The sequence below is a fragment of the Neophocaena asiaeorientalis genome, unplaced genomic scaffold (genome assembly GCF_003031525.2).
Source record: "Neophocaena asiaeorientalis asiaeorientalis breed wild unplaced genomic scaffold, Neophocaena_asiaeorientalis_V1.1 scaffold521, whole genome shotgun sequence".
NCBI classification, from domain to species: domain Eukaryota; kingdom Metazoa; phylum Chordata; class Mammalia; order Artiodactyla; family Phocoenidae; genus Neophocaena; species Neophocaena asiaeorientalis.
In genome coordinates this window covers 6,045,183-6,072,850 of record NW_020174712.1, presented here as the reverse complement: position 1 = coordinate 6,072,850, position 27,668 = coordinate 6,045,183, and the positions used below count along the sequence as shown (strand labels likewise).

The 27,668-nt window shown below is 38.0% G+C and overlaps 1 long non-coding RNA gene across 1 annotated transcript in view; it reads left to right on the top strand.

Moving 5' to 3' along the window:
* The window catches only part of LOC112409658 (uncharacterized), a 100,414-nt gene extending 82,600 nt beyond the window's left edge, over window positions 1–17,814 (top strand). The window contains exon 3 of the long non-coding RNA XR_003005194.1: window positions 17,376–17,814. This is a non-coding gene — a long non-coding RNA (uncharacterized LOC112409658). The remainder of the gene's footprint in view (window positions 1–17,375) is intronic.
* Window positions 17,815–27,668: the final 9,854 nt, after the last annotated feature.

The following is a 27,668-nucleotide window of genomic DNA, read 5'->3' as shown; positions in this document are numbered from 1 at the left end:
GGGAATGCGTAGGATGACAGGGCATGTACCGTTTAGGCCTGGTGTGACTTATCTACCATCTAGCTGTTTATCTCCTTCTTAGCCTAAGCATAAGGGGAAAGCGTGTTTTCTGAAAGAACATCTTAGGAATGTAATGCAAACAAAGGATGTGCATCTGGCCCACATGGGAATGTTCTCTGCTAATTGGTTTGGCAGATGGGAGTGCTTTTGAAAAAACAGAATCCTGAGTCCTAGGAAATCATTTTCTCTTTCTGTAAGAAAACTCAAGAGGCTGTACACTTATCTTCCTGTTATTCAGCGGTATATTTCTAGGTTTCTGTTAAAGGTTTAAAACCAATCAGGTGCAAAATATCCATGTGGTGTCAGGGCACCAGGGAGTGAGGCATCTGTAGCCTCTATCATTTCTAACAGTGCTGGCATCTGCTGTCTCTATAGGAAGCAAAGACTTTTACAAGCAGTGCTTCACTTCTTCAAGCATGCTAGAAAGGTAGAAATCCCTAAGAGAAACTCCAGATTTCGGGTGAGTTTGAAATTGTGTTATAAATTGCTTCCGCTAACTCCTTGTTGCCTGTAAGCCACAGACTTTGAAAAGGAGCACATTTTACAAATTGGGCTTTCCTATCATTTCTTGCAGGGAAGCAGCTGTCCTATTTCCTCTAATAAGGTAGTAAGCCTAAAAATGCAACGTAAGCCTTCAGGGTGTGTGATTAGAGAGGCTTGCCACACAGACCGAATGCCTGGGAGCAATGGAAGGACTCCTCCCCACAATCAGACAGCTCCTTCACTGTGGTAGAGAGGGGTCTCTGGCCAATTCTGTTGTTATATTTATGTGGAAGAAAGAAACCAGTAGATCAGGTGTGAGGAATGTTGACTTCTAAAAACAGAACCAGACTTCAGAGAACTATTTTAGAATCTGCAGGAATGTCATATTAAAATATGTATTTCTGACCACAGAGAGCAAATTCTAGAATGGAATTATAGAAGAAGCTCTATACAGTCAGCCCTCTGTATCCATGGATTCCATATCTGTGGATTCAACCAACCTTGGATTCAAACCAACCTTGGATTGAAAATATTTGGGAAAAAATCCCAGAAAGTTCCAAAAAGCAAAACTTGAATCTGCCGCACACTGGCAACTATTTATATAGCATTTACATTGTATTTACAACTATTTACATAGTGTTTATATTGTATTAGGTATTATAAGTAGTCTAGAGGAGATTTAAAGTATATGGGAGGATTTGCATAGGTTATATGCAAATACTGTGCCATTTTATATAAGGGACTTGAGTGTCTTTGGATTTTGGTATCCGAGGGGTTTCTGGAAACAATCCCCCATGGATACCAAGGGACAACCATACATGGAAACCAGATGGACTCTCATTGCTTCTTTCCATTGGAGTGGGGAGGAATTCAGCCCAGAGAGCTTCTAAAACGAGCCAGCATAAGGAAGGCGAAATGGCTCTGAGAGGAACTTGACTTTCCCTGGGCTCCTGACTTTTTTCATATTCAGTGTTCATGCAGAGCCAGATATTCTGCAGATTACAAGTGACTGCTGGCTCTTCTCACTTACACCCCAGCAAACTCTGTTCTAGATAACCCAGGGTAGAAGATCTTTTGTGACTCTGATTGCCAGGGAGCTTTATCTTTGGTTAATGGGTATGGTAAAAACAATTTGCACAATATGATAAGAATAATAACATTCAATTAGCAAGGGCTTCCTGTGTGTCAGGTAATGTCCAAAGTGCTTTAAAAAGAGGATGTAACTCTTTTAATGCTTACCCTTGCCATATGAGGGGGTATCATCGCTTTAATTTTAAATTTGAAAAAGGGGAGGCTTAGGGGAGGTTTAGTATCTGGTCTAGGATCAAACAGCTGGTAAGTGATAGAGCTGTGGTTCAAACTTAGGTCAGTCTCACTGTGCTTGTGCTTATAACCACTGACTCTAAGACAAAAATAAAAATAGGAAAGTACTACATAATATTTATACAGTGTAGTGGTTTCAATCTTAGGGAAAATATTTCTCAATGATTCCAGTTCGTTCTTCTCTCTTCCCTGCCACGACCCATTGAGAACTACCGGTATTACACTTTATAAAGTGATAAAGGGCTTTGGTGAACAATTTTCTCATTCACAAATTGGGACTTTTCCAGCTTTTCTATCCCTGTCGGCTCTCTTATTACCTTTTAATGATGGAGTAAGTTCTAAAATAACAAATGTAAATTGTAAGGGCATATAGAGTAAGGTTGCCAGATAGAATATGGGAACGTAGTTAAATTTGAATTTCAAGTAAACAATGAATAATTTAAAAATTTTTACGTACGTACCAAATATTGCATGAGATATACTAAATATTATTGCTTGCTTTTTAAAATGCAAATTTATCTAGGCATTCTGTATGTTTATTTGCTATATCCAGCAGCCCTAAATTAAGTCAGAGAGGCTTGTGTACAAAGAGTGAAACTGAGTTTGCTTTTGCACACCACCGGCTCAGCGGCCAATGGAAAACTCAAATGAAATGGGTAAAAGAGAAACCTTGGGGCAACTATACTGAGTGCTTAGATCTACTTGCCTCGTATAATTAGTCTTTTCAGCAAATCTTGCTAATATCAAATAGTGTTCTCAGTCATTGATATTTTGTATAGTGTGGAAGTGACTAGAAGCTTTACCAGGGTTATTTTACCTTTATCAGTAGTTCAGTTGAAGCTCCACCAAGGCAAGAGCCTCAATGCAAACCTTGTTTTAATGTTCATGTTTTTACTTTTTATCTGAATGTACTGCAGGGCCCTTGAGGTCTTCTGGAAAAAACGTCCTTCTATCAGCCAGGACATGAACTTATTCATTTAAGATCAGCATTTCTGCTTTTGAAAGCTGGCAGCACACAGAGAACTAAGGTTGTCCCTTTATCCACTGATCCTCAGTGGTTGACTGGACACCCTGAGCTCTGGACTTATTCCCCTAATCACTTTGAGTCAGAAAAGCTACCTCTTTTTTTTTTTTTTTTAACATCTTTATTGGGGTATAATTGCTTTACAATGGTGTGTTAGTTTCTGCTTTATAACAAAGTGAATCAGTTATACATATACATATGTCTCCATTTCTCTTCCCTCTTGCATCTTTTTTTCCTCTAAGAGTTTGATAGTTTCTCACCTTACATTTAGGTCTTTAATCCATTTTTAGCTTATTATGTGTATAGTGTTAGGAAGTGATCTAATCTCATACTTTTACATGCACCTGTCCAGTCCTCTTTTTTAGTGGAATGAAACCATTAATGTTTCAGGGATGCCTGGTTTTCTGGGCAAAGGAAGCTTCTTTGGTAATAATATCTTAGCAGGAATCGTGGTGGTAGTGATCGTGGTATGTGTGTGTATCTGGAGGGATGGATGAAATGAGTGTGCGTTTCTTTTCTAGAGTGACTTTGACGGAAAACACTTTTTGTCTCTGGAAGTTTACTTGAAGAATATTTTAGAAATATATCTGTTTGTTGAGCACTACATAATTTAAGCAACAAACCAAGTTGTAAAACTGCATTGCAGCAACATTTATTAAAAAAAAGTTGCACATGGTATAAGTAGTGAAACATAAGTAGGGCTTTGTGAAAGAAATAAAGAAAAGTTTTATTTTTCTGACAGTACTTATATGTTTTTAAGACCCTGATTGCCATTGCTTTCTTTCTGAGTTGCCTTCTCTCTGATTGATGATGTGTCTCAGATTTGGTTACTTTTCACTACATGTTAATTTCAGATGTTTTTTCACTGGGTGAATATGGATTGATAATATACAGGAAAGTAAAAACACACAGGAGGATTTTAATATATAATAAAAAGGAATTCCATTGTAAGTGATCTGAGAGCTCAGTTCTTTTACCCACTCTGTTTTATTTAACAACTCCCGCTCTATTAAGACTTTGCTTCACTCAACGATTTCATGTTAATCATCTTTTGTTTTATAGCCTCTTATTTTCCTGCTGCAATCAGTATCCCATCAACTTCACCGACCATCTACTCTGTGACCTATGAGATGGCTCTGGTACAGGGCTGAATTTATACCAGAGCAATTTGCTTTAAATGTTACCAACATTTTATCCAAATCATTTCTTCCAGTTTATTCTCATAATTTTACTACTTTTCACAAAGTTGCTTCCCTGCTTTTAGAGAATAGGGAGTGATAAGTAAAATACAAAATGCCTATGTAGAGTGTATAGAAGTCGGGCTTGGAAACACAAAAGTTAAGTCCATGAGTGATGTTAAGTGTGGGCTCGGTTTTCTTCCTGTGTGGAGGCAGCAACACAAGCTTGATGAATTCATTTCCACCTTTCTGGTAAAACTGGATCTTTTCAGTGAGACCATATTTTAAAGCATTTCTGGATCCTGCTGATATGTTCAGATTGCCTTGACTCAAGCAAAATCAATCAATTTTGGCACCCTGTAGATGCATCGTACTGATAACCTCAGATCCCTTTCCTTCTCTCTATTTGCCTGCATTTGGCTGGTGCCAGCTGTCCTTTATATCATTAGTAGAAATCCAAGTCGCACACCACAGGGGGCTCTGAGTTCTTTGTAAAGATTAATTTAGAAATTAAAAGTGCATTATCCCCCTGTAAAAATACATTATCCAGACTGTGATGCCAGCATTTTTAATAAAATAAATGATTAAGTACCTCATTTAATCTTAGCACCAAATGTAATTTTTTCCTTATCCCTCAGAAGTGGGCAATTAATCCTTTCTTGATGTCTGTTAGGACATTTTATTTCACAGAAGGATTTTAATGGTAGTGATGACACCTTGTACTTTTCAATGATTATTATATTCATTTTAGAAGATACTATTTTCTTCTTAAATCTTAAATTTAATTCCCAGTGTCCACATGAGGCAAATATATTTTAATTTGTTCCAAGATATCTTTTTGCATTTGGTTTTGAGTGTACAATAAAACAGTGAAAAAGCAAATTCAGTATATGTGTAAATTCTCTCTCGCTGAAATCGCTTAGATGTGGTCCTTTAAGGGGAAGTTCCAACAGAAACTTATTTTAGTGGCCTAATTCTAAGAAGTTAATGATTCCTGCCCAGATATCCTCTCAGGGCTGCTTGAGGAAAATGCTTAAAAAATAATATTAGTACACAAAGTCAGACTTATTTTAAAGAGAGTGAGATATACGGAGATTAAACAAGATAGAGTACTTGTCAATATACATAATATCCAGTTCCGTTGTTGAAATTTATTTTAAGAGTATGTTAGTCATACTTTTACTAATAATGTGTTCTTCTAACTTCTCTCTCTCTGTATATGTGTAACTCTTTTTACATTTGGTCTCTAGATAAGAAAATCCCTTTTGTAGTTGCTGTCATCCTCTTTTATTAAAAAAAAAAATTTTTTTTTTTTTGGCCACACTGCATAGCATGCACGATCTTAGTTCCCTGACCAGGGATCGAACCCGTGCCCCCTGCAATGGAAGCATGGAGTCCTAACCACTGGACTGCCAGGGAATTCCTACTATCACCCTCTTAACTCTGGAATTTTTAAATCACCTTTTACAGCTTGTTGTGTCTGGTGTCCCAAGCAGATATTGCTTAAAGTAGTAAATAACATCAAATTTTTCTCTGGGCATTGGAGCACTCTAGGTGACCGGCATGGCTATACTGGGGGATAATCCCTTTCACCGGAAGAGAAGGTTGCATCATAAGAGGTTTTCTTTTTCCTTGGTGCATCATCTGGAGCTAGACCAGGCCCAGCCCATAGGGTCCCTGCCACATTAATTCAGTTCTAATCTTGTACCAAGCTATGTCCTCACAGACTTATGCTAAGAACGACTACCATCTACAAATGAATATATTTTTGCTGAGGATTTTGTCCTCACTAATAAAAAATGGAGAAAGTTAGAGCTATTTACTTGGCAGCAATTACTCAAAGACAGTGTCATGCATTTATGGGAAAACTCTTGTAAATCTAAAGGAAAGTGATTTACTCATAGTGGGAATAGATTTAACACAGATTAGAAATATCTTTTCCTCCTTTTCTGCCTTATCTTTTGTATTTTATGAGGTTAAGACCAGCTCTGAAGTATTATTAACGTGTTTTATTTTCACTGACAAAAAGTAGTTTTAGCCATGTGATGAAATTCCACCATTTGCTAATGATGTCTGCCTTTGAAGTATAACTCTTTCATTGCAGGCACAAATTATGTTATGGATGTGATATTGTGCCATATAAATGTGAGGTTTTTTAAAAATAAATTTATTTATTTTTGGCTGCATTGGGTCTTCGTTGTTGCATGTGGGCTTTCTCCACAAGCAGGGTCTACTCTTTGGTGTGGTGCACCTGCTTCTCATTTCAGTGGCTTCTCTTGTGGAGCACAGGCTCTAGGCACATGGACTTCAGTAGTTGTGGCTCTCAGACTCAGTAGTTGTGGCTTGCGGGCTCTAGAGCGCAGGCTCAGTAGTTGTGGCACATGGGTTTAGTTGCTCTGCAGCATGTGGGATCTTCCCGGACCAGGGCTTAAACCTGTGTCCCCTGCATTGATAGGGGGATTCTTAACCACTGTGCCACCAGGGAAGTCCAGTGTGAGTTTTTGACATGCTAATTTATAATGACTGGCAGATGTAAAGACCTTAAGGGAAAGATGAGATTGGCACGTGGACAACTAAAATGTATAAGGGCGATGGATTCAAAGATCAGTTTTCAGGAAAGAAATATTCTTAAAATATGTATTTAAATGTGAGTAAGTAGACCGTGGTTCTTCTTTAGGGCTTACGGATGCAGAATGCCAGGACTGCAAAAAAAAAAAAAAGTTAAAGATCAGGTAATGTGGGAGACTTTGGACTCAACCTGATTCCACTCTGAACCCAGCAAGAAAGGACAGAGTGTCTGAAGAAATGGGTATTAGCAGGACTTGCAGGCATCAGGACAATCTCCCGAGACGGTTCTCAAAATTCCTCCTTTTCTGCATCTGCTTGCTGCTCTTCACATCAAAAGGCAAAACAAGATCCCCTCTATTTGAACCCAAGCTGGCCTTGTGACTGCTTTGACCTGCCAGAATGTGATGAAAATGGCATTCTGGTACTTTTAAGCCCAAGCCTTAAGAGGCTTCCACTTCCTTCCTCTTGGAATACTTGCTCTTGAAACCTTCACTCTTAGAAAGCACTCGCCATGTTGTTTAAAGCCCAAGCTGCATGGAGAGGCCACGTAGAAGAGAATCAAAATGCTCTGGTATTGCTCAGAGCAATAATGCCACCCATATGAGTGGATATGGATACTTTAGATATTCCAACCCTTAAGCCCCAGATAAACTGTAGTCCCAGCTGCTATCACATGTGGTGGAAAACCCACCCAGCTAAACCCAACAACCTATAGAATCGTGAAGGGTGCTGCAGGATTGCTTCTACCCCAAAGGGTACCTTCTTCTATTCCCAGAAAGGTCCTTGTAGGTTGGGCATGACCCCGAGTGTTAGAGTGAACCAGTCACCAGGTAAGGATTCTGTATACCTGCACTTTACCTGCCTGCAGAGCGCTTATGCCTCCATAGTCCTCATGCTGTAGTAAAGTAGATTTTTGCATTTTATTTTCTTTAATTTAAAAAAAAAATTTTTTTTTTTTTTTGCGGTACGCGGGCCTCTCACTGTTGTGGCCTCTCCCGTTGTGGAGCACAGGCTCTGGACGCACAGGCTGAGCAGCCGTGGCTCACGGGCCCAGCTGCTCCACGTCATGTGGGATCTTCCCGGACCAGGGCACAAACCCGTGTCCCCTGCATCGGCAGGCGGACTCTCAACCACTGCGCCACCAGGGAAGCCTGATTTTTGCATTTTAAATGGATAGTTGGAGTGTGCTGGGCTGATGCTAGTCAATGGGAGATAGGATGCTGGGAAGGCTCTCAAGGGTGAGGTTATAGGTTAGGGAGAGTCACTTGCCCCGTTCTCGTAGAATTATTTTGGTTGTGAAAGTGACAATGAGTGAACACTGACTTATTTCAAAAAGCCTCAAAGATTTTGTCACAGACCTCTAAAGGAAACTTGATCATTTAAGCAGGAATATAGTGCTTTCGTGTTCTAATCCATGTGGCAGAGAAACACAAGCTTTATCCAAGAGCTATTTACCCATTAACTCTTTGTATGTTTTACATTTTACGTTTATGTTGTATTTTCGCTTTTTTGACATTATGTTTTAGCTTTTTCTTTTCCTGGACCAAATCCAGGCTCATGCTTTATATATAAATTTGTGGTTTGTTTTTCAAAAATTTAATTTTTAAAAATTTCTTGTTAAAGTTTATTTAAAAGCATTGTGAAGTCTATCTTATTTATCCATGGAACAGTCTGATTTTTTTTCGGAAAGTGTAGGTCATGATAAAGACAGCAAAAAAAGTGTACAATATATATAAAGGAAGGAGAGAAGATTTTAAAACTATTTATTTGAAAATAGCAATAGTTTCAAGCTTTAGAAACATTATAAGAATAGTACATAGGACACCTGTCTACCCTTTATCCAGATTAACCTCTTGTTAACATTTTGTTCTGTTGCTTTCTCACTTGTTTTCTTTTCCTCCACCCTTTCTTCAGTGTGTGTGTGTGTGTGTGTGTGTGTGTGTGTGTGTGTGTATTTTAAATCATTTTTTTCTCTTTTTTTGTCTTATACCATCAAGGCTCATGCTTTTATATATAAATATAAATGCATGAATGCAATTTGAGAGTAAATTGCATTCATCATGGCCCTAAAATCTTCAGTGTATATTTCCAAAGAATAAGGATATTCTCTTAAATACAGTAGCTATAGACTTTACTATATTTAATATTGCTACAATAATTTTATCATCTACCATCCATATTCTAATTTTGTCAATTGACCCAATAATATCCTTCCTATCCCCCCTTTCCCCTGAAGTACATGATCCAATTTAAGAACTCATTGTCATGTCTCTAGTCTTCTTTAATCTGGGACATTTCCACAGCCTATTTTTGCCTTTTATGACATTGACATTTTGAAGAATACAGTCCCTTTTAAAAAAAGAGAATGTTTCTCATTTGGGGTGTGTCCAGTGGCTCCTCAAGTTTCCATTCATGTATGCATTCCAGGCCAGAAGTGATGTGTGTCCTTCTCCAGAGGCACACAATGTACACTTGCCCCTCAATGTTGGTATTAATTTTGATTACTTGGTTAAGGTGTTCTCCAATTTATCCCTATAATGTTCCCCCCACTACATTTGCAACTAATAAGCTATCTGGGGAGACCATGCAAATATTCTTCTTCTCATGAAAATTCCCCCTGAGATTTGGCATCTATTGGTGACTCATGCCTAATCCAAAGTTTAGTATGATGGCTGCAAAATGATGATTTCCTACATTCACCACTTCCTCCACATTTATCCGTCAACACTCAGCATTCTATAAGCAAGAGTCCTTTTTCCTCCCCACTGATTTTTATAATCTATTTATTATTTGTTTGTGCTCATTAACTCTGTGTTTTCAATGGTCTGTAATTCATTACTGTCCTTAATTATTTTAGTATTTAAATTATCCCAGATTAGGATTATGGGAGGGTCGTCCAGAAGTCTCCAGTGTCCCTGTGATACCCCCACTTTAAAAAAGCATTTTCTTACTTTCTGGCATAACAAGATATTCCAGATTCATCTTGTATCCACCCTCCCCTAGCCTTGAAATCAACCATTTCTTTAAGGAGCCCTGGTTTCTTTTAGTGGGGAAAGGTTAATACCTTTAAAAGACCTCTGGGCACTAGTATGATAGGAGGGTAATTTTTGATGGAGTTAAACTGGATTTAGAATGCCTTTCACTCCAAATTTTATCTGAGCTATGGCCAATATGGCATCTATCTACTTTTACAAAAGACAAATGACTAATTTTCTGCTTTACGCCGAAAATTATCCATAAATTCAAGTGACTGTATCAGAATGAGGTACATATTTGAGGACATCATCTAGATAATTAAACCCCCAAATCTGCTCTTAAGGATAAAAATTTCATTTTTTCTCTCTAGAATCTTTCATTATTAGCAGTTGTAGTGAAAAATGTTATATAATTAATAAATTTGCTATATTCTAAGAATACAAACTATATTACTGAATGCAGATAAGATTTTGACTGCATTCTTTATTGGTATTTTAGAAATACTCCGGGGTTTGGCTATAAACTCCTATAAATTCACTCCATGTTGAAATTATTTGCTTGTCTTTATGGTGTTTGTCTGGAAAATTCTGAGATTCAGTGCATTTGGTGTGTTATGAAAAAAGAATGAAAAAAAACTTAAGGTTCAACACTAATGGGAATGTAACAGTTCAGAATTAGAATGTAAAAAAATTGGGACCATAAGAATCAAATCAGGACTGAGTGTATGCCTGAGGGATGTGTCATGAAATTGGTTATAGGGACACCATGCCACAACCTTGTTATCAGTGATACAGTGGTATTGAATGGAGTATGTAATAGAATCTCCCATTTCTGAAGAGCAGTTATACAATGTAGCTGAGAGCAGTTGAATGTGTGTGTGTGTGTGCGTGTGTGTGTGTGTGTGTGTGTGTGTATCTGCCTATGTCGGGGAGCTGTGATAGAGGGAAGGAATTTGCCAATGTTCCCTGTGTTTCTGTGTGAGGATGAAGTGGATTGCCGTGTTTTCTCTTGTAATCTTCTGCTTTCTACCTGTAATGGGGATAGTATGTGGAAATCTATCACTATGCTCTTCTTTTTCATTCAGAGGAACTAATTTGCTTCAGCATGTGTTAAGATTGTTACAGAAGCAACGTTTTAACTTTTGATATCCAAAATAGTATTTCTGAGTCTACCATAAGCCCAAAGCCAGGGATTGGAGAGTTAGAAATGAGCTTTTAAAGTTTCTTTAGCTTCCATAAACATATCTGTGATTTGACTAGACCACAAAGTTTTATTTTAAGCTATGGGGCAGAGAGAATCAGAATATGACATCAGAGAAATTCCTGCTGTAGGAAAAGTGGAGAGCCCCTACCTCATGGCCCGGGAGTCACAGCAGGTGAAGGGAGAGGGAGGATAAACAGGAGGTGAGGCACAAGCATCGTGGCTCCCCCGCCCTGGGGTGAAATCTCACAGAAGAGTCATTAGCTAAGTTGAGGGGAAAGCCAAAGGCAGAAGGACTTTTATCTTGCTTACTGTTTGGAACTTTGGTAGGGAGACTGGAGGGCAGGGCAACCCCTTAATAACATGGGGCTGTCATCACAGAGTAAAAGCAGCACAGTTGGGCAGAGGAAGCTAGAGTCAGCACTTTGGGTCCCTGCTTGCCATAAGGGGAAAGTAGATAGTCACTCGCTCTGCTGATAGCCAGGGCCTTGCTTCCAGGGGTCATCAATGTAAGTTACAACCTCTCCAGGCATATCTTAGAAAAAGTCGTGTTAAGGGACCAGGGAGCATGACAGGCTGGTGGCTTTACAGCAGAAATCAGCAAAGATACAAAGGACCCATGCAGACCCAAATCTGCTTCCTTAAACTGCATATCTGCCTCTCCATGAGCCATCACTATGGATACCTGAAAGACTGAACATTTACCCCCAAAAGACAGAGTCAGTTGCTAAGAGTTGCTATTTGAGCTGTAAGAGATTGAGACACCATTAAATGACAAGTTGAAAGCATTTCTCTGCAATTCCCCCATGGTAACCTAGTATGATAGAGGTTTGAGAGAAAGGTTCAGTCATAGAAAATGAAAATGCTACATTTTCTTTGCTTGAGTAGAAGTGTATGATTTTAGATTTCATTACATACTCTGGCAGAGGGAGGGCAGAGATCATTCCACAATCCTGGCAGGCAGGTTTTCTTACTGGGAACCCCCCTGCCTCCATTTGCTCTTATAGCTGTTCCCACTAATTTTGAAAGCCTGAAGATTGGACTGCTATGCCTGTTGCCCACACTGTGTTATGAGGCTCCGCAGAGAGTCCCATGTATATATTTTGAGTTTTCCTGGGTAAGTTGTCCATAGTATTCAGTTATGTGTGAAATAGATTTGGTCCCAAACCGTTTGAACTCGGAGAATTAACTGTAATTGGTTCTAGGAGATAAAATATGTTTCCCCAGGAGTTGATGGTTTTGAAAGGGTAGTTTTTCTTCTGGGTGAGATAGACATGAATCATCAAATAGGTGTACAATGCAGTATCTTTGTTTCTGACCACAGAATCCAGATGTAAAGCTCTGACTAGTGGTTCCAGGTTTCTGGTCAGTCTCACTGGGTTAATAATAATTACTAACATTTGGCTGGAGCTTTCAAGTTTTCACAGTGCCTTCATGTGCATTTGTCACATTAGATGGTGCCGCTGGTAGTGCATGATTTGTGTCTTCACTTACCCACACACCCTGCCATGGTGTTTTGTCTCTTTCTAAGAATTTCTTCACAAAGTTGATTCAGTTACTCAAAGCTGTTTTAGAATAAGACAAAAATGAATGAGTAGAGAGACCCTTGGCCTTTCCTGCTCTAGAAGATCTAATTTCCCTGTCTGTGGTTATAGAAGATAAGCTTTGATTGGTCCTGGGAAGTGTTTTTCCTCTAGCTTGACCTGATGTCACTTTTCAAAAACAAGCAGTTAAGCCTGCTTTGTTCAGCTTACTTTTTCAAATTGCTGGTAAGGATTTCTTTGAAAGCCTTGTAATCCATAGATGTTCTATAAAGGTCTGAATCTTGGATGCTGGCCTTTACTTCCAGAGGTGGCTAAAAATGATCAGAATTGGAAGGAGTCACAATAATAAAATCTATTTTTAGAAGTACATTAGCATGTGGTTTTGCAAACTCACATTTCATTCCTGTAAAAACCAGCAAGCGCTGTCATAAAAATACTGTCGAGATTTACTGCTTCTTCATGAGACCTGGGACTATGCCAGAGGGACACCAGGCACCCTAAGCCTACTTATAGCTGCTGCCTCTGAAACCCTACTCTGTAATGTGGTAAGTGTTTTAAAAAATTCAACTAAATGGCTACCACATGGTGGAAAATTAGCAATCTGGGACTGAAACTTTTGTGTGGTATTAAATCCACATATGGAAAAAATTAAATATCATCCTCAATGCCCTCCATGTGTTCAGTTGTATTAAATGAAATGCTTAAAAAGTGTGACATTATTTAACTTTTATAAGGTTTGTCACATCTAGTAAAATTATTACTGTTCTTTTGAAAAGTTTCATATAGGTGCCTTCTGAGCTCACATCAGTCTGGCTGTCCTATAATATGCATATAATTTGTTACTGGATATAGCACAAGGCAATCAGCAGAACTCCAACCAGGGCAACTTAATATAGCACAGAAATGCAGTAACTGGCAATAGGCAATGCTGTGGTAGGTTGGTCCATAATAATCTTCTTTTCTATAGAAAGGATTTTATAAAACATAAAGGGTGAAGTATTTACCATAAATTGTTTTAAGAAAATTTGACACTTTAAAATAAATGACTCCAAGTATTTTATATTTTCATAGATTTAAACAGTAGTGCCATGTGACATTCTTAGTCTGCATTTGCTTATGTGCCTAGCTTGCTCAATAAATGTCATAATCATATTGATACTGCTGATAAAAAGGATTTTTCAGGAAATTTGTCCGCTTAACTCCATTTACTCTGGTGCAAGAAGATATTTCCTGAGCTTAAGGGCTAGTTGCTCCATTTACTAGAGACTGGCTTGTGTGTTGGATGCTTAGAACCCAGATGTTCCTGGGAACCTTGATCTCTGTTTCAACAGGTGTGGTTTACAGCCCATCAGCGTCAGGATCACCTGAAGGATTTGTTAAACATGTGAGATCTGGGCTTAATTCTAGATCTACCGCATCTGCATGCATATCAAACTCTCCAGGTGATTCTTATTCATTGTAAAGTTTGAGAGACTGACAGTCCAAAGCCCTTTTGTTGTAGAGAGAAAACGAAGGCTGAGAAGTTTATCAAATGTCCCAACCATATACAGCTGGTGTATGCAGCGTGCAATGATACGTTATTATCCAGTAATCCCTGGAGGTTTTCAGATGTGCAAATGAGGTCCATACAGAATTGGTTTCATGGGATAAGGTGAACTGTAAAGGTGTATTGACTCACCTGCTGTAATGGCAGTCCATGTCAGAGGGAGCCACTTCAGTGCATTCAGAGTCTCAGCCTGGTGGACAGCAAACAGGGAAACTGTGCTGAGACTTGATATCCAGAGGCCTCAAACTCTCCATACAATTTATGCAGTGTCCTTACATTTCTTACATTTAGATTCCAGTCCTGGACAGTTTTTTTTTAATTATATTTTTAAAACCATGGGCCAAAAGAGTTTAACCCACTCAGATCTGTAATAGATCAAACTCCCAGACAGTTTAAAAGGTGTACTTGGTTTCAAACGGAGCATAGCAAAATTTATCAAACCCAATTCTTCCCTGTAAAGCACAGGACTGAAGTCCGTTTTATGGCTTCATATGGTGAAACAACGTCTGCTGGGCGGAAGCTCCAGGTTCTGGTTAAATGATCTTACGTCAAGAGAAATACCTGGGCTCAAGTTGCACCTTGAGAAAAGCAGGAAAGAGTCAATGACTATGTCTAAAGAAAAACAAATGAGCTGTTTTCAAGGAGGATTTTGAGTTTCTCAGGCACGATTATTCCTACCACCCCATGTTGCTGCTATTCTCAGTGACAATGTTACTGTGGCTTATGTTACAATACCTTTGGCTGCCTGGGTCTAGATTTCCCATGCAGCAGCAAACTGCTCAAGGCAGCTGGCATATGATCAAATGCTCAAAGAGCCGCTAAAAATGTAACTACCTGTAAATGTCAGTGTTTTTCAAATAAGTGTTTTTTTTCTTTGGTTCCAAATTTTGTGCGGTACATTAATGTCACTCAGGAGTGGGCATGATGGTATCTGATGAGAGCACTCCTGCAGTTACTTGTTTTCTGTTTCCGTAGGGCTTCTTCACAAAGCAGTGGCAAAAGCCCAGGAACTGTGTAGTTTCACCACATAAGTGCCTCCTTTTTTGTTGTTGTCCAGAATATTCCTTCCTCTTGGGTCGCCTGTGAGGAGACTGTTAACTTCTCCTGCTTAACTGCCTTTGAAGTTCCAACAGAATCACCAGAGTTGGGAGACAATCCTTTTCTTCCTAACAATGGTTCAGGCTGAGTTTTGTGGTTCAAAAACATTGTTTGTCATTTTTTGCCACTATTGACAAAAAATGAGCATTTACCCACCAGTAGCCAAGAGTCAACAGTTTTCAAAGAGATTAGTGAAATGCATGATTCCTTTGTTTACTTATATTTCTGGTTGAGAGTGCAGATGGATAACTCTTGGATTTTGGAGTCAATGGTACTTTCTAATGAACTCTATGGTTCCAGTTGTCAGGAATAGGAGAGCCAACCACCCAGTTTTGAATGTGACAGTTGGCCTTTGATTGCTTTGAGTCAGTGAAGGTGAGATTATGGGGTTTGGGTCCAGGTGGAATGGGCTGTGGCTTCCTTCCCCGCAGCAGGGATCTGGCGTGACTGGGTCTTGGCTTTCACTTGCCAGGGCAGTGTATGTATTGACAGAGGGGAGCTGTTGTATTAGGTGAAGCTTCACTCCATGGCAGGGCTGCCTTCTGCCTGGCTGAGGGCCCCAAGGAAAGTCTCTGTGCCGTCTGGCTCCAGTGAGGGCTGAAGAAGGGAGTGCTTCTGCTGCATGAAACGCTAAGTCCATAGTCCAGATGAGATCTGCAAGGACCCTTGACAGTTTGTGACACTTGAATGGAAGGGAAGTGAAAAAAACACAGACCTGCTCCTCCATTGGTTTGGAGAACAGTAGTTAGGAGAACAATAAAATATTTCAGAAGTGATTTTATATAACAAGAGTAAGATGGATCTCTTGTTGATTAATTAATATAGTCAAAGTCACTTGATATGTAAAGTGTATGTGCTTGTGTGTGTGTATATCTGTCTATATACATATACATATTTATGCATATAAATAAATGTTATGCACATATATTATTTTAACTTAAACACACACACACATATATTCGTTTGCCAATTTTTTGATATAGGTCCAAGGCCTTTTCTTTAATTGTTGTTTGGCTGATTGGAATCCTTATTGTCTTTCTTCTGGAAAGCACCACCACAAGTCATTTTCCATTTCTATAAAATGGAGTGAGAACTTGAAGGTACTTGCAGAGCAACCTGAAGGCAGATTCCTTATGGAGCTTTACCTAATTTGATGACTATTTTAAAAAGGTGACTGATCTCTACTGAGCTATTCCAAAGCAATCACCTTCATTTTTTATAGAAACAATAATTCTCTTTTTGTACTCTTTACCAATTTCAATAATAGTTCCTTAATTTAGGTAGATAAAAATGCAACTGGTATAAAGAGTTTGGGTACAAACTCAACTGACTCATGATAACCAAACAGCTCCTGTGATGGGAGGAGAAGGGAGCTGGCACACTAGCGGTCTGTAGCCAGAGTGGCATTGCTTAGCACGTTTTGCAGAGGAAATGGAGAGCATTGGTTAATGGAGGGGGGTGGATGAAAGAAAAGTCATTTGAAAGGGGTTCTGTTGTATTTAAGAGGAGGAAGCTGGTGTCTTTCACCTCTCTCTGTGATGGACCCACAACTTAGAAAAGTGGTGAGCTAGGGACCTTTCTTAGGGATACATAGACATGATTCTAATTAGAACTGTAAACCCTGAGTGCATAAGCTGTTGTAACTTCTTTGATAGACATAAGTTTGGCCAGGTAGGAGAGCAGTGGGGTGTGGACTGGGTCAGGCTTCCATTCTTGGACCTTACTTGTCCAAGTCTTACTGGGAAAGTAGATTATAGAATGCCTTTGCCCTCCATATATGAAAAAAATTGAGACTTGACAGCCACATTAAAAAAAGGATTTTAGTTGAAGAACAGAGCTGAAGAACAACATCTGGTTTTGGTGAAGTCTGGCCTTTGTGCCCAGTTTTACAGCTAAGTTGACTGAAGTACCACAAGGTCATGACTCATCTAGGGTCAGCTCATTGGTCAATAGCTCAATTGCTATCTGATCCCCAAACTCTTGTAACTTTCAGTCCCATATTTTAACTATTAAGCCACGTGGCCTGCTACAGAATATGCCACAAAATGCCCCAGATGTGCACTGAGAGAAATCCTTCTATGACCCAGCTAGCATCAAGTCCCCTCAGGACTTTCTGGTTATTAAATGTTCTTGGAGACCTCTCCTCCAGTATAAGCACATTAACCTGAATGTTATGAGCATTTCCCCACATGACAGTGTTATAAGATTTTCTTATGAGGTCACTTCCTAGGAAGGCAGGGATTTAAAAGCTGCCACAATGGGCAGTGAAGCAAGCAACATGTGGTTTTGCTTTCTGTCTGTCATTTTAAGCAATAAATAATTTATATAGATAAGATTTCTAAGACAGCTGATGTAGCTTTTTTATTTGTTTATAGGCTTTGGTTTCACCTTGAAAACATCCTCTCTGAACATCAGAAGTGCATTTCATCCCTGAACGGTATATTAACTTCCAACATTTCTGACTTCCAGTCATGAGGATTTTAAAACCAGTTGTATACAGCACTGAGGCTTTTCACTTTTAATGGTGCATTCAGAAGGCCAGCTTTCTCCATTTTCTATGCTATCTTCATCCCATTAACTACTATCAGCTCTGATACAAACCACCCCTTCTTGAAAAAAAGAACCAAATACTAAGTTGCTTCTTGCCTCTTAATGAAAGTATTCAGATCATGTAGGTAAACCATACTAAGACAGAATGTGTTGACTCCTGGTGTATATTTTCCCCCAAACCATCACTCTAACCAGTCTTTTACTTCCATTAAGGTTGGCTGGTGGCTTTTAGCTTGGTCCCAAACAGTGAGACACAATACAGGGCATTTCTTCAGAAATGTCATGGAACTTCTTTGGGACATTCTATTGTTATATAAAAAAAGTTCCCACCTAATTAATTTTTTCAACAAATTTTATGAACATGCTGGGACTTCTTTGAAAACACAGATTCACTTCCCCACACCTTCCAACTCTGTACATGATTGTCTGAAACAAATTTGTCTGAGTTTATTCAACAAAGGACTGCCTAAACCAAACTCTGTTTGGTGAAAACAAACTTTTTTGCTTTCCACATACATTTGCTAACTCTGTGTAGTTTGGTATTTTGTTTCCCTAGAACACACTGCCAATCTTGTGTAACCAGTAATTAGCAGCTGCAGGTCAAGTGACACACAGAGACAAGGAACATGGCAGGAGGGATGTAGGAAGCCAGGCTGTAGGATGAAATGGGCCACCCCAATAGGAGACCTTAGAACTAACAACTCAACAACAACCTTGCTAATGTGCTTCCCTTTTCCCAAGGTGGTTCTGAGAAAAGTCAGGATGCCGCAAACAGCCTCTGTTTCCAAATCTAACACAGGATTATTCAAGGAGAACTGGTAGAGCCAAGGTGTGTTTGAGATAATATCTGTGAACTTTTTCTGTCACTGCTCCATTCTGAGGCTTTGGAAAACCACTTCAGTTTCTGTTTATGTCTTGTCCTATGGGTTATATTCTGGAAAAACGTGACATAAGCTGAAATGACAGAAGTCGAATCTAAGTTTTTCATAGAAATGGTGTAAGATGAAATTATGCCCATTGTAATAAAAAATACCACATTTACTCCTATCTTCCTCTTTCCCATTCTTCATTCTTTCCTTAAGAAGTATTGAGGATCTGTTATATGCAAGGCATGGAATACAGTGGGAAACAAGACGTCATGTGTCTTATTTTAAGTCATATAGTATAAATCTTTAAATAGTGTATATAAATTAAACAAATCAACTCAGTCATTATATAAATAATATATATATAATATATATAATTATAATGTAAATAATTATATTTAATTAAGTAGTTAATCAAAGTATATAATAAAAGTTCTTTTTACTCTCTATCAGTCCTGCCTTATTTTGATGATAATTGTTAGTACGGTAAAAGAACACTTCCAAACACTAGCCCAAATTAATCTTCAAAGCATGTTTTTTTAATTGAATGATGGCCATGGGATTCAGGACTTATCTGGAGGGATTTTTTTTTTTTTTTTCTTTTTTGCAGTACGCGGGCCTCTCACTGTTGTGGCCTCTCCCGTTGCGGAGCACAGGCTCCTGGAGGGTTTTAAAATAAAAATATCATTTATTATTTTCCTGACTACAGAGTATTATTTCATTGTAGAAAAATTCTAGAAAACATGAGTGAGAAGATAAAAATCATTAATAATTCTGTTATCCAGAGCTAGCTAACACTATTGGGATTTCAAAATATTTCTTCTGGCCTTTGTATATGTGTGTTTGTGTATACACAAAGAAAAAAAAAGAAATATTGTTATATATATTTATATAAAAGAAACTTGAGATCACATGGTCTATATTGATTTTAAACTTGTTTTTAAAATTTAATATATCAGAAGCATTTCCTTTGGTTAATAAAGTTTTATAAAATATGATTTTTAATGGACTGCAGAATATGGCATCATGTGAATATATACATAAACTGGAGGCTATTTAAAAATTTTACCTAGTATAAATAACTCTGATTATCTTTTTTAAAAATTCATTTTCTAGATGATTTTAAAAATTTTATTGAAGTATAGTTGATTTACAATGTTTCTGGTGCAAAACAAAGAAGTATCCTTATATATAAACCTTTGTGTATATCTTTGATCATTTCTTAGAAAAAGTCCTAGATGAAGAATTACTGAAGTTACCGAGCCAAAAGAGATGATTACTTTTTAAGGTTCCTAATTTATCTCCACTGTATTTCAATTAGCAATGGATGAGAATAATTGCATCCTATATATATTTTAATGTTGTATATAAAATTTTTAAATTATTGCCTTTTGGAAATATTTACACAGAAACTGTATTCAGATTATGGAAATGTCAATAGACATGGTCTGAGAAGATGAATCTTAGAATATTTTTCAGTTAAGTTTACATAAGTGTTATTCACTTTATTAGTTGCGTTGTACAGTTACACAAACTAACCAAACCAGCTAAGTCATTGAGTTATAGAGACTGACTCTGAAAACCTTAAAGATTATGTAGGCCAGTCTACCAAAATGGGACTGTAATATTTCTTACAGAGGGTTATTTAGTTTCTGATTGAATACTTCCAGGGACTAGGAGTTCACAATTTCACCAGATAACCTTCATATTTAGTCTTCATTTATGTAGATCAGGCTTGTGTGTGCTTATCTGCCTTTGGGTCCTTGGAGGTGATCCAAACAGACTTCATAGCCAATGAAACATATTGTTGGTTTACATTTCCCAGAAGTTGTGTGTGGTACATATTGTCTTCATCCCATGTTTAAAAATTTACAATGAATTAGGGACAGTTCTAAAAGAACCCAGCAAAATAATGGCACTAGATATAGGTCAGTTTCAAGTTACCTAATTATGGTGTTGTACATGACTATATTGGACTCTGTGCCTCTACCTCCTAGAATGATGAATTTGCTATTAAGGGGAGTGTCTTAGACCATATACATTCCCTGAAATATAACCCTGCAATAGGGACACTGGGGATTGTATCATGGAAAGCTTCCTGGTATGTAGAATTCTCAGAAGAAACACTGTATTTGTGGAGTTGGCCAACATGATGCCTTTTTATTTATTATTTAGTGTTACCATGATAATAGTAACATTTATATAGTACTTTTTATTTAAAAATTATTGCACACACATTATTTTCTTCTTTAAATTCCCAAATAATACTGTGAGATAAGTATAATAATTATGTTATTGCTATTATTTTTAGGTCTGACTATATTTTCTCCACTTTATGGATAAAGTCAATGTTTTGCCAAAAGTCACAGTTAACTTGAACTGAAATCAGCGCTGAAATTCAGGAACAGAACTTCTGATTCCACATCTTGTGCTCTCTTCACCTCTTAATTTAATATAGTGCTTAGATGGTTCATTGTTTCTTAATGCTTGTTGATCTTCATGATTCTACTATCAGGTAAACACCTAAGAGTTCTCTATGGATCTCAGGATTTCTTTAATCCAAGGATTGCATTCAAAGCACCCTGTGGACTTGGGTCAGTCGTTTTTTTTTTTTTAGAGAAGAAATTTGCACTTGTATACAATGTCCACATGGCCAAAACCATTTTTTTTTCAGATTAGTACAAATTTTATCAGCAAGAGTGAATAAAGATCAAAATCTCTCTTGTTGTATTCGATTGTCTGTCACACCTATCAGAGAGGAAGTAAAAACTAGAGAAGCCTGTGACTGACAAGTGATGAGTGTCTGCTGATACTGAGCACCTTCACTGTTGAAGAAGAGAGGGTCAAGTTTGAGAGGGCAAAGATTACCCCTTTTAAGTCCAGTTAGTATTTATTTATATCCATCTGCTGTACATTTATAAACATTGGCATCTAGAGGGTGGAAGAAAGAGAGAATATAGACTTCCCGAGCCAGGTACGACCTTTAGCTCCTTGAATGAGAAATGCAGGAGTGAAGATAAAGGTCATGTTGGAAGTGAAGTATCAAGACTTTCATTAGTCCATGAATCAGAATTTTGTTTCAATCTAACTCTTCATGCTGGCACCCAAGGGTGTAGTAAAACAGAGTTCTAATCAAAACAGCATAATGAAATATAATCTAAAAAGGAATAGGTTTATAGGTGAGCCTTCAAAACAGACAGGTGTTTTGTTATTTTAATAATAAAATTGTCTAACTGAAAAGCTTCTTTTGTAGGTCAACATGATCTGTGAGAGGCATTTTTTCAGAGCTTCAAGGAGTCCCATAGTTAGTAAGGCACTTAAAGGTCACATAAACAGAATGCAAATGGGGCTTGGAAAATCTTTCAAGTTAGAAGCAGTGTAGGGCAGAGCTAATATTAACTTTCTTAGGCATCAATATGCATTTTTTTTCCTATGTAGATGAATTGATTGAACTCAATGAATTTGTTGATTCATTTAATCAGTAAATATTTATTAAGTGCCAGCTATGTATCAAGAACATTATTAGATCTTGTACCTTACCTAGTTATCTTGTACCTTACCTAGTACTGCCACAAGTGGAAAAGAACAGTCAGGAAGTAAAATGGTAATTGTGAACTGAAACAAAATTGCATCATATGATTGCACTAAGCTATTTGCACAATCCCATGTTCTCAGGCCCATTGCCTCCCAGAAAATGTTTCAGCTAGCTTTTAACTGTGAAGGTTTAAGTCCCTAATTCAAGAATTATAAAGAAATTAGAGATTTAGATTCCATATTTCTGAATTTTTGTCTGTGTTACTCAGCTTTTGAAAGCAAAGAACTATCAGCAGTCGTAGGCGCTGTATCAGTGGAAATTGTCTTATGGAACTGGTGTTTTTATTATTTTAAAATCCTATGACACTATCATTTATAAGATAAACAGCTTTCATAGATTAAAAATATATTAAATGCAGACAATTAAAAAAACTGACAATAGCATATATTTATTTATGCAAATTTATTTTGTATCCTAAAGTTTGATTCTAAACCTTTGTCGCATTCAGAGTCTAGGGTTTCTCCTGAATCATTTTTTAGTGTCTGCACTGATGCGTAATATCATGATGACACATGGCTTCCTGTAACCCACATTCCTGCTCTGGACCTCCTTAGCACTTGGAGAGTTACTGGGTACTATACCTTTGAGACACATTGAAGAATACTGTGTCTAAATATGTTGTTTCACTTTTTCCTTATTTGATTCATAAATCTCTGAAAGGTAAACAACTTGACACTTCTGATAGGTAGATGTTTGGAGCCTGAGAGAAGATCTTTCATGGATTCACAATAACCTTTCCTAGCTCAGAAAACTCTGCCATCTTTTCCAAGAGATTTGGCTACATTCATGTAGGCAATAAGAAACTGTAACACTAGTTACAACAGTAACTTGCAAATGGCAAATTTCTTTTGACATAGATCACAAAATTAATCTTTATTTCAGAAATGTTAAAATATGAAAAACATATGATCTTAGAATCAAGGAAGTAGAACAGTTAGAACAGAGGTGGCCATGTTGCTTCCTAGGAACTTGACTGGCTGGGCAAAAGAGCTGGTAAATTTAGTCTGCCCCTGCATGATGTCTGATAACCTTTTAGCTACGTCGATTCCTCTGAGGGTGAATGTGTATGTTTGTGGTTGACTTCTTTGATATATTCCATTTTGATTTCAAAATACCACAAGCCAAGAGTGACTAAACTAGTTTTATCAGTTGTTCACAAAAACACAGAGACCAAATGTGGATCTAGAAAGAGTCAGATGTTTAAAAAATTATATTTTTCTGCTAACATTAATATTAAAAAATAGTGCTGAAACAAAACCAAAACACAATTCCTTCTCTTCCTAGGAAAAAACTCAACACTCAGAAGTTTAGGAAAATACAATGTTTATTAAATAAAAAGTGTATTTAATTTTTTTACAGCCAATGATATCCTTCCAAAAGATATATACAACTACCAAAATAAAAAGAAATAGAATCAACAAGTCTTATTTCTGATACTTAGTACAAATAGTGTGTACATGGAACCAAATGTGGCTGGCTGGTTCTTTAGCAATGGCTAATTATCAGTGTCAAGGAGGAATTTATATATATACACAATTTGTATTGTTTTCATTCTAAAACGTACAGAAAATTTGCAAGCATAATGCAAAGAACCTTTTTCCTGATCCTTTTGAGAGCAAATTACTGACATTATGCCTGATCACTTTTGAATACTGCCTAGTATATGTCCTATAAATAAGAACATTTTATATATGTCCTCAACATAACTATCAGAATCAGAAGATTAACACTGATGCGTTACTATCGTATAATTTGAAGACACCATTCAAGTTTGTTAATTATCCCAATATTATTATTTATAGCAAAAGGATCCAGTTCAGAATCTTATGTTTAGTTGTCATATATTTTTTGTTTTCTTCATTCTGAAAAAGTTTCTCATTCTTTCCTTGACCTTTATCAGCCTGACACTTTTGAAGATTACAGGCCAGTTATGTTGTAGAATGCCCATCAATGTGGATTTGGCTGATATTTCCCCATGATTACATTCGGGATATGCATCCTTGGCAGAAATATCAGACAAGGCGGACTCTCAACCACTGCGCCACCAGGGAAGCCCAAGACTTCTTTCTTGCTCAGCCCCACTTAATGGCGTTACGACTGAATTATTCAGGAAGGGAAGAGTAAGATGAACTTTTGTTCTTAGTCTTGTCCTTCAGTTCCTCTTTTAGATCTTCATTAATTCATGAAAAAATGTATTTTGAGCAACAATGCATTGCTGGGTACTGTCTTGGTCTAGTACAGATAAAGATGAGTCACAGAGTTCCTGTTTGGGGAGCACAAAATCTAGTAGGGAAGCTAAAACATGAGTACAACCATCTGAAATCCATAGAGCTAGTGCTCTAATAGAGGCATGAGAGAAGAGACACAAAAGGGCCATTCTGCCCACAGTCATGAGGGAGACTTCAGAGAAGAGGTCACACTCAAGCTAGTCAAGGACATTCTACGCTAGATTGAGGCAGTATAGATTGAGGCATGGGGGCCTGAATATCTTTGGGGAATAATAACTGGTGTAGGATATTTGGGATCTGGGAGAAAATGGAGGGAAATAAAACCATAAATATATATTAAGATAAAAGCAGAAAAATTGGGGCCAGAGTAGAAGGACTTTGAATGTCGTATTAAAGTTTAAACTTTGCATAGTAGACGAGATTTGTATTTTAGAAAGATAACTGTGGAAGCAGTGTGGAGAAGAAACTGAAATTACATGAGAGACCAATTTTGGAGGATATTATCCAACCTTTCCTCTTAACTAAGCAAGAGGCCCAGATATGGTCCACACTTAAGGGCCTCCAGAGACAGGGAAGATGGGGGAATTCTGTGCCTCTAGGTTTGAGGCAAAGACAGTGATATGCTGGTAACTTAGCTCTCCAGAAAAATAAAAAGTGCAGATTTGCAGCATTTGCTGAATTTCAGGGGTGTAAATAAATATGCCCACTTTCAAGCTACTAGCATCTCATGACTGAATAGATTTTGGAAAAGATTAGCACAATCTGCTCTCCCCAGCCAGTGCAAGCCAGCTCTAGCACAGTAATGGAAGGTGAAGAGGCTTCCTCTAAGGGGAAGTGAAGCTAGAATGAGTGTCTTATTTTGTTTGGGCTCCTATAACAAAATATTATAGACTGAGTGGCTTAAACAGCCTTTATTTCTCATGGTTCTGAAGGCTGGGAAGTCCAAGATCAAGATGCCAGCAGATCCAGAGTGTGGCAAAGGTCTGCTTCCTGGTTCATAGACGGTTCTCTTCTTGCTGTGTCCTCATGTGGCAGAAGGGGCAAGTGCTCTTTCAGAGGTCTCTAAGGGCATTCATCCCATTCATGAGGGCTCTACCCTCATGATCTAATCAGCTCCCAAAGGCCCTACCTCCTAATACAATGACATTGGGGTTTAGGATTTTGACATATGAATTTTGGGGAGATCTATTTAGTCCTTTGCAATGATATTATAGGAAATGGGTCAAAGCTATGATTTTTATGGAATAAGTCAAAGACCTCTCTGCACCAGAAGTAGCTGAGGCCATCAAGCAACTGATGACATAGGGAAACCTGACCCAAAGAGGAGCAGGACAGAGACCTGGTTCTGATTGCTTAGAGAAGAGATGGCATGAATGACAAGGTGTACCCTTGAGGGAGGGTTTCCTGAGAGCAGGTTGACAAAAATCAGGAGCAGGTGGTGTGGCCCTAGAGGTATTTAGAGCTGCTACTCTGATCAAGGATAGAACCCTTGTTAGCAGCTGCTCCTGGGACAGGTTCAGATCCACCAGAAACTAAGCACTCAGAGGCTCCCCACTGGTCTGCTGAGCTATTGATCGCCTAAGGCCCAGAGTGTGTGTGTGTGTGTGTGTGTGTGTGTGTGTGTGTGTGTGTGTGTGTGTGTTTAACACTTAAACTTGTGTTTAACACTTATACTTGCTCCTCTGCCATATACTTCTGAAATAAGGAAGAGCTACCAGTTTGAATTTAGGGTAACAGCAAATCATGATGGGTAAAACTGAGCCCCTATTATCTATAGACACTGTTCTAAATACTTTACATGTATTAACTCTTTCACTCATGTTATAGATGAGGAAATTTAAACACGAAGAGATTAATTAACTTGTTAAAGTCGCGTAGCTGGTAAAAGTATAGCAGCACCCTGATTCCAGAGCCCACATTCTATAGAATACCCACTCTGCCACACTGGGAAGAGGGAAAAATGCAGGGAGAACAAAATATTGGTATCCCCAGATATAATCCACCTGCATAAATTAGGTCAGTTCAAAACCTGGCATATGATAGATGTGCAATAAATGTTTTTAAAATAAATAAATGAAAACCTCTCTCACACCACTTTATCTTTTGAGAATGAGTGTTTTACAGTATTATACTTCTGTCTTGCTTTTTAACTTTGGCTATTTTAGAATTAATGTGGTCTTTGAGCATTGTATTTTCCCAGATACACCAGAATTTGAGATACACCAAAAGAATGTGTATATCTTCATTTTTGAAACACTGTGCCAAATATACTCCTGGACCATGGAGCTTTTCTTTATCAATAGATTTAATTAATTCAATTATTCATTTAGAATAGCTCTTCCACTGTTGACTTATTCTGCCCTGAAGAATTCCTTATGAGGCTGGCCTGGCTATTACCATGGAGGGTTTCATGAGGTGACAGTCAGTGCTCTGAAAGTCTGCCTTGATCTATGTGCAGTGTCGGTATACCCTGCCTGACACAAGCGCTCTGGGATCTGTCTTTACCTTCCTCTGAGCTTATTGTATCCAGAAAGTCTGCTTTTCAGGAGAAGTCAAGAATGCATTGTTCCATCTCTATGATGAGAGGCAGATCTCCAACTAAAAAAAGAAAACCTTTGCATTTTGAAAGACTAAATAGGTTGGCACTTAAAAGGGAATTCCATCTGGTTAATTTAGGGTGCTGAGAAAAAGATACAGCATAAGAATGCCATCTGGCAGTGGGCCCACAACATTTTCAACTGGTTGTGAATTGGAGAGATTTTCATCACGTTGGGGACTTTGCTTTTCATTATTGTGTCCTTCTGACCTGGGAGAATAAGTGAGGATACACAGATTGGTCCTGGTATCATGACTACACTCATGAACATGATCAATGCCAGTTGTATCAGAACCAGAGATGGCCTCATGCTTGCTGACATATTTGAAGTAAAAAAGAAAAAACCCAAAACTGAACAAAAATTTTAAAATATTTCCCCTAAAAGTTCTTTTTTTTTTTGATCCTTGCCTTCTAATTTTTCTTTCCTTTTGTATCTAAGAAGATATTCTGAAAATATGAAGAGATTTTAGGTAAAAGAAAACTTTAGAAAGTTGTTAATTTCTGGTCTTATTTTTTTTTTCCCCAGTGACTTGGCACACAAAAAATTTATATGAATCCTCTGTGGGACTGATCAACTTTCCAGGGCAGCTGTCATCTGTGTGATGATTCAGCACTTCAGACTGCTTTAATCTTGTTGTCTGTGAAGTCCATATAAGACCTCCAGGTTCTTGGATGAAGCGAAAGAGAATCTAAGGGTTGTGTAGAGGCTTTTCATGGCTTTAGCCTGAAAGGGACACGTATCATTTCTCCCATTTCATTGGCTAGAAGTTTTCATGTGGCTGTGTGTAACAGGGATCTTGGAAGTATAGTCTTCCATGTGCCCAGAAAGAAGA